This window comes from Salvelinus alpinus, chromosome 10 (assembly GCF_045679555.1).
Source record: "Salvelinus alpinus chromosome 10, SLU_Salpinus.1, whole genome shotgun sequence".
Taxonomy (NCBI): Eukaryota; Metazoa; Chordata; class Actinopteri; order Salmoniformes; family Salmonidae; genus Salvelinus; species Salvelinus alpinus.
This window is the reverse complement of record NC_092095.1, coordinates 22,656,709-22,664,719: the sequence shown is the minus strand read 5'-3', so window position 1 is coordinate 22,664,719 and position 8,011 is coordinate 22,656,709. Positions and strand designations below refer to the sequence as shown.

At 41.4% G+C, this 8,011-nt stretch overlaps 1 pseudogene; it reads left to right on the top strand.

Annotated features, from left to right (window-relative positions):
* The first annotated feature begins 320 nt into the window (after window positions 1-320).
* On the top strand, window positions 321-5,755 carry LOC139531726 (E3 ubiquitin/ISG15 ligase TRIM25-like; annotated as a pseudogene).
* The last annotated feature ends 2,256 nt before the right edge of the window (window positions 5,756-8,011 follow it).

Sequence of the window (8,011 nt, the reverse complement as noted above, 5' to 3'; positions counted from 1 at the left end):
GAGAGAGAAAGGTAAAACCGACTCGTGCTATTTAGACAAACTTGTTGCTGCCATAGGTAATCTGGTAGCACCTGTCTTGACTGCATCAGATTTTTGTCCTTGTACATTCTTCTAAAAATAAGGAGAAAAATAGCGTTGCATGGCACACGTACCATATATGGAACATGTACCAACCACTAATTTCCTGGTCTCTGTCCAATGCCACACCCTGTACAGAGAAAGAGAACACACACACAACCAGGGAATGTTATCACTTAGAAGCACTTCTAGAGAAACATAACATTTCTCAATCGGCTCAGTCTGTTAGTGTGTGCACCACAATGGCAGCAGCCATGGATTCAATCAGTTGTTCAATATGTTTGGATCTACTGAAGGATCCGGTGACTATTCCCTGTGGACACAGCTACTGTATGGGCTGTATTAAGGACTGCTGGGATCAGGATGATCTGAAGGGTGTCTATAGCTGCCCTCAGTGCAGACAGACCTTCACCCCAAGGCCTGTTCTGAAGAAAAGCACCATGCTAGCAGAATTGGTGGAGAATCTGAAGAAGATAGGACTCCAAGCTGGTACCCCTGCTCACCATTATGCTGGACCTGAAGATGTAGCGTGTGATGTCTGCACTGGGAGAAAACTCAAAGCTGTCAAGTCCTGTCTGGTGTGTCTGGCCTCTTACTGTGAGACTCACCTCCAGCCTCACTATGAATCTCCTACCTTTAAGAAGCACAAGCTGGTCAAAGCCTCCACACAACTAGAGGAGAAGATCTGCTCTCATCATGACAAACTGGTGGAGATTTACTGCCGTACTGATCAGCAGTTTATCTGTTATCTGTGTACAATGGATGAACATAAAGACCATTATACTGTCTCAGCTGAATCAGAAAGGACTGAGAGACAGGTAAGGACAACAACTCTGTAATAGTTGTTAATTTCGCACATGACTGTGAGAATACTGGTACTTACTGAATATGAATCACTACTGTACATATATATTTCCATATGACCTGGCTATGAAAAGTAAAACAGCAACCACACATGCATGTAATAGAGGTGTTCCATGACCACATTTGCGTGATGTGTAACCTTAACTGGGACATGAGTTGCACTGACTCCGTCAGCTAATGTCTAGGCTTTGGGTTAGCGGGCTAATGCACTTTTCTGGCACGTGGGAGACCCGGGATAACACATGATCGTTCACACACATACAAACACCCATATGACTTTTCCTCCATAAACCATGGAGTTTTACCTATCATAGACCTATCAAGTTGAAAGTGCATCCAGTATGATATACAGTAAAAAAAATATATTACAAAAGTATGAATTACTATTAGGTAACTTGTTCCACTGCCTGTTTTGGTGTTATCTGAATTGAACCTTTTAGTTGGCCCAAACTTAGCTCCAACTTTAGAAAAATGTTGAAAACATTCTGTCAACTTCAAACTATGTGTTTGCTCAACTTGTTTCATATGTTCAATATAAATGATTATTTGGGCATCTTAACTCAAAGTAAGCTCAAAAAACCTCTGACATGATGTCCAAACACAAGCTCTTTCGGACTAAAACCAAGAGATTCCTGAACAACCTCCCGGGCTGCAAACACCACAAGACCCCTTCATCCCAGTCCTTCTCAAACTCAAAGCAGTAAGCTCTCAACATAGACTTCAAAGTCTGATCAAGTCTCTCAAGTGCACCTTGAGACTCTGGGTGGTAGGCACTAGAGGGGCAGTGAGTTACACCCAACTGTTGTAGCACTTGCTGCTACATTTGTCTGAGTTTGCACATCTGAGAATAAACCTTGACATTCTAAAAGCAGTGCAACAATGTCACCTTTTTCCTCCGCATACAAGTAGGCCAAAAAGACATCAAGGTTTTCTAGAATCTCAGTTACTCAACCGTCCAATTTGGGCTTTCCTCGTGCTCTTGGGGAAGACTATAGTCAATGGTGATGTATTGATATACATGTACGTCAATGTGTGTGAAATATATAAGTTGAAAACATTGTATGTTAAAAGTACTGTTTGTGTGTGTGGGAGTCCACAATCTTCCCAACAGACAAAGAGCTGCTGTCTAATTAAGCATTGTATGTTAGTGGCCTCAACTTACAATTATTTAGTAAGTACTGTGCATTTGGAAAGTATTCAGACCCCTTGACTTTTTCCACATTTTGTTACGTTACAGACTTATTCTAAGTTGGATTAAATTATTGACTTTTCTCGTCAATCTTCACACAATACCCCATAATGACAAATTGAAAACAGGTTTGTAGAATGTTTTGCAAATGTACTAAAAAGAAAAAACAGAAATACCTTATTTACATAAGTATTCGAAATTGAGCTCAGATGCATCCTGTTTTCATTAATCATCTTTGAGATGTTTCTACAACTTGATTGGAGTCCACTTGTTCTAAAATCAATTGATTGGACATGATTTGGAAAGGTACACACCTGTCTATATAAGGTCCCACTGTTGACAGTGCATGTCAGAGCAAAAACCAAGCCATGAGGTTGAAGGAATTGTCCGTAGAGCTCAGAGACAGGATTGTGTCGAGGCAACCATCTCTGCAGCACTCCACCTATCAGGCCTTTATGGTAGAGTGGCCAGACGGAAGCCATTCCTCTGTAAAAGGCACATGACAGCCCGCTTGGAGTTTGCCAAAAGGCACCTAAGCACTCTCAGACCATGAGAAACAAGATTCTCTGGTCTAATGAAAACAAGATTTAACTTTTTCGCCTGAATGCCAAACGTCACGTCTGGAAGAAACCTGGCACCATCTCTGTGGTGAAGCATGGTGGTGGCAGCATCATGCTGTGGGGATGTTTTTCAGCAGCAGGGACTGGGAGACTAGTCAGGATTGGGGGAAGGATGAACAGAGCAAAGTACAGAAAGGTCCTTGATTAAAACCTCCTCTAGAGCGCTTAAGACCTCAGACTGGGGCGAAGGTTCCCCTTCCAACAACCCTAAGCACACAGCCAAGACAACACAGGATTGGCTTCGGGACAAGTCTCTGAATGTCCTTGAGTGGCCCAGTCAGAGCCCGGATTTGAACCCGATCTAACATCTCTGGAGAGACCTGAAAATAGCTCTGCAGCGACTCTTCCCATCCAACCTGACAGAGCCTGTGAGGATCTGCAGAGAAGAATGGGAGAAAGTCCCCAAATACAGGTGTGCCAGCATCATGCCCAAGAATAATCGAGGCTGTAAATGCTATCAAAGGTGCTACAACAAAGTACTGAGTAAGGAATCTGAATACATATGTAAATGTGGTATTTCAGATTTCTTTTATAGATTTGACAAAAAATCCAGAAACCTGTTTTTGCTTTGTCATTATGGGGTATTGTCTGTAGATTGATGAGGAGAAAAACAATGTAATAATTTTTAGAATAAGGCTGAAGCGTAACAAAATGTGGAAAAAGTAAATTGTTCTGAATACTTTCCGAATGCACTGTATTTTAACAGCCTTTTTTAGTTATCCAGTCTGCATCACATCCGGCCATGATTGGGAGTCCCATAGGGCGGCACACAATTGTCCCAGCGTTGTCCGGGTTTGACAGGGGTAGGCCGTCATTGTAAATAAGAATTTCTTCTTAACTGACTTGCCTTGTTAAATAAAATAAAAAAATATTTTTTTTAAAGTTAAGATGCTAAAGTAATAATTTTTATTTGAATGAACATATGAGACAAGTTGAACAAACACATCATTTAAGTTGACTGAATTTTTGCCTGAATTTTCTCAAGTACAGTGATAGAAGAAATCCAAACAGAAAATCCAGTTGAGAGAGAAAGAGATGCAGGAGCTGAGACAGGCTGTGAAGCCACTCAAGGTGAGTGTTTACCATTTAAATGTATACACTTAGCAGTTAAATATAAATAAATCCTGCACACATGATGTTACCTTGTGCAGAGGTAAAATTGTATATGCTGTATTTTTTATTTCTTCTCATATGTAGATTTTTGGGGCAGTAACTCTCAGCGCCACAAACGAGATAAGCTTGGTAGAGTGCATGTTAACTCTCTTCTATCCACTTAGCAGTTAGCCCTCTCTAAAGTGACTTACTCCTCCTAAACTAAACTGCAGTAAAACTGAAGCCAGTGCTGGGCCATGTTCCAGGGTTCTGGTGAGAGCTGAATGGACTGGTTGAAATGGACCCCTCCTCTGTTTCCTAACAGCGCTCTGCACAAGCAGCAGTGGGAGACAGTGAGAGGATGTTTACTGAGCTGATCTCTTCTATTTATTTTAACTAGGCAAGTCAGTTAAGAACAAATTCTTATTTTCAATGACAGCCTAGGAACAGTGGGTTACCTGCCTTGTTCAGGGGCAGAATGACAGATTTTTACCTCGTCAGCTCGGGGATTCAATCTTGCAACCTTTCGGTTACTGGGCCAACGGTCTAACCACCAGGCTACCTGCCACCTTGAGAGAAGGTACTCTGAGGTGAAGGAGCTGGTCAGCGCCCAGGAGAAATCTTAAGTGAGTCGGGATGAAGGACTGTTGAAGCAACTGGACCAGGAGATGGCTGAGCTGAAGAGGAGAGACGCCAAGCTGGAGCAGCTCTCAAACACAGAAGACAACATCCAATTCCTCCAGGTGACATCAAGGGTTCTCTGTCCACAGCATCAGTTGTTACTGCTGAAAGTGAAATGTTTGTATTTCTCATCTTTTCTCTGTTTTTCTGATTTGTCTCTGTAGAGTTTCCAGTCTTTCTATGTCCCTCTGTTACCCAGCATCACTGTCAACCAACACGTCTTCTTTTAGGATGTAAAGAAATCAGTCTCTGAGCTGAAAAGTCAAGTTAAAAAGATCTGCTCTGGGAGTATTGCCAAGATCTCTGTAAAAAGTTGGTCATTTATCTGGTCATTGATATTACTAAACCAATTACCTAAACCTCTTTCAACTATTGAGCCACTTGAATTACTGTAATGTTTTTGTCATGATCAATATTGAACTGTGATATTTCATTTACTATGTTTCCATAGTGACAAAAGTCCACATTGTTCGACCTTCTGAGCCCCGTTGTCTTCCGTCATTTGGCTGAACTCAGTCTAGACTGTCAGTTGGAGGACTAGCATCACATTGGATGACACCACCTGTCAGAAGACAAGGCCTGAACCCAAAACCAGAGAGGAGTTCTTGGAATGTGAGTAAAGAACATACTGTACAATACACTTTAATATACTACACACACAAACACCTGGATGCACACATACATTTCACCTGTTGTTTTGTCTTCATCCTCAGGTTCCTGTCAGCTCACATTGGATCCCAACACGGCATTTAACTGTCTGTGTCTGTCTGAGGGGAACAGAAAGGTGACATGGAGTGATAACAACCAGCTTTATCCTGACCATCCAGACAGATTTACCACATGCCCCCAGGTGTTGTGTAGAGAGGGTCTGTCTGGAGCCTGCTACTGGGAGGTAGAGTGGACCGGGGTGGAGGTTTGTATAGCTGTCTCATATAAAGGGATCAGCAGGAGAGGTAATTATGAGTGGTTTGGAGCCAGTAATCAGGCCTGGTGTTTGGAATGTGGTGCCTCTCGCGGCACTTTCTACCACAATGGTAAACGGACTGCCATATGTGTCCCCCTTTCCACCAGAGTAGGAGTGTACCTGGACCACAGGGCAGGAACTCTGTCTTTCTACAGTGTCTCTGACACAATGACCCTTCTCCACAGAGTCCAGACCCCATTCACTGAACCCCTCTATCCTGGGTTCTTTGTTGATAGATCTGTGAAAATAATGACATCAACACAGTAATTAAGGCCAGGATTCAATCTGAGCACTCTAGTCAACAATGCAGCTTCTGGGTCAATCATTATAGTAAAATATTTCGTTTGATAGGTCAATTCCCTTCCCATGATTTTACTGTAGTCACATAGTGTTACCTCACTGTGATTCAGTTATGGTTTTATTGATCATGGATGGATCGACAGATTAGAATATTATTGTATTTCGGTAAAATTAATATTTTCACAATGATGTACTTAAACAAGCAGAAATGAATCTGAGCTGTTTAGTTCAGTTCAGATTTGTGTTGATCGTTTAGTCCACCAGGTGGCAAACTATACATAGTTTACAAGAATATCTTAATGTAGGCAGAGCACTGCAGTTACAATGTCTTTGAAGTGCAGAGCTAGGATTTAAACCTAATCCCAATTTCTTCTCTCGTCAATTTAAAGGTAATGATATAAATTAGGATGATCATTTAGACATGCATACAATATTCCGAGTAGTGCTGCTATGAATTGACGATAATTAGATACAGTAGTTACCATTCTGCCTGATTAAAAAAAAAAAGATACGTGGTTTAAACTATGATTAGGAATTATAGGCCTAAAGGATCGTTTGAAAAAAAATACTTAGTGCTGGATAGCTAGGTTTTCAATTACACTTGGTCTTCAACGTATTACTACTGACATTATGTTTTCAGATGCATGTTTAGAAGTGACTGATATCCAGTCATCAATGTTATGAAATGTCTCTCCAGTCTACAGATGGCTGAAAACTGCAAAGATGGCTGCGGCCAGATATGCCGGGAATTGCAGACACCCACTCAAACCTTATGAGTTAAAACTATATACAACATTCTTCTGTGTTTACAAAAGCTCAATTCCATGGCTTGTTCTCTTGGTCTCCTATATGAAGAATTCACATTCATGAAATAATCAAACCAGTGGTGAAAAACAGACTAAAATAAATACACTTCATTAGGACGATATGATTGTATCTGCAGTGAAATAATGAGTGAAAAGGAAATACAATCCATAATCATGATTTTTTTCTGAATACTTGTACACCACATTACCTAACATGGCTACAAAGGACGCAGAGGAACACGCAAACCATGCAAATCAACCCATCAACCCCTTCCATCATCCCGACCGTGCACTTGGGACAAGACTGCCATTGTCTCAGAACCCAGCCACCGTCCACCCCCATTCCCACTCCAAGCTCCCTGCACAATTCAAGGAGAAACGAGGAGACTGTTGGTGACCTAAAAGTAACTGCCAGTGAAGAGAAGGCTTGGGCCCATTGTTTCAAGAAGTCGCATACATCACTATTGTAAAGGCGCCCCCCCCCCCCCAATGATTCATGTAATTGCGTTCATGTTCTCAAGTAGGACAGGGGTTCTCATCCAGCCGCATGCACACAATATCTTTGTTGTCTCATATTACATACAGTATTCTGCAACAGGACTATGTTAGGTTTCTATAAGGCTTTCTAAGTCGTCATCCACTACTACATGATTGGAGAATAGGAAGTGAGTCCCACACACACATCACATTCACGTGTGCACACACACATGCATGCACACACACACACAAATGCACACACAAACTCACACACAAATGCACACACACACACACCATCTCAGTAGACTGTGTAGTAGGGTGATGAATGTGCGTGGTGCAAGACTCTAAAAATTATGTTTGAGGGATTCTCTTTCATGCAAGGAGCTATAGCCCAAACCAAGAGCTCCTGAACATGGACCCCTAGGAGATGAGTCAGTGGTGGGGGGCTATGGTTAGATATGGGTCAGTGAACTGGAGGCAGGGATTTTTTTTATAATATCCAATTCTCATTGGTTCCAATAGTGTCCAATTCTCATTGGTTCCAATAGTGTCCAATTCTCATACCTTTGTAACCCTCATATTAATAATATGTTTAAAAATATAAGAGTTGTGGTGGTATACCTTTAATGTAGCATATTTACCATACATTTTGATGTCTATTTGATCCATACATTTTGAGGTTTATAATGTATTGTCTTTGTTGAGGCATCACTTTACTTTATGAAGACATTAGGCTTATCCTGTAACTACACCTTCAATACTTATTCCACTTTGTAGGCTGGCTACTCTGTTATAACATCTGTCAAGTGTTAACGTGTACAACGCAAACAGATGACCATCATATAAATTATATGGCCATATTCACTGCACATAATGACAAGAAAAGATTGAATGGGAGTGACGTAGCTTGACGGAAGTAGCCTACCTCCCCGAGAGGGAG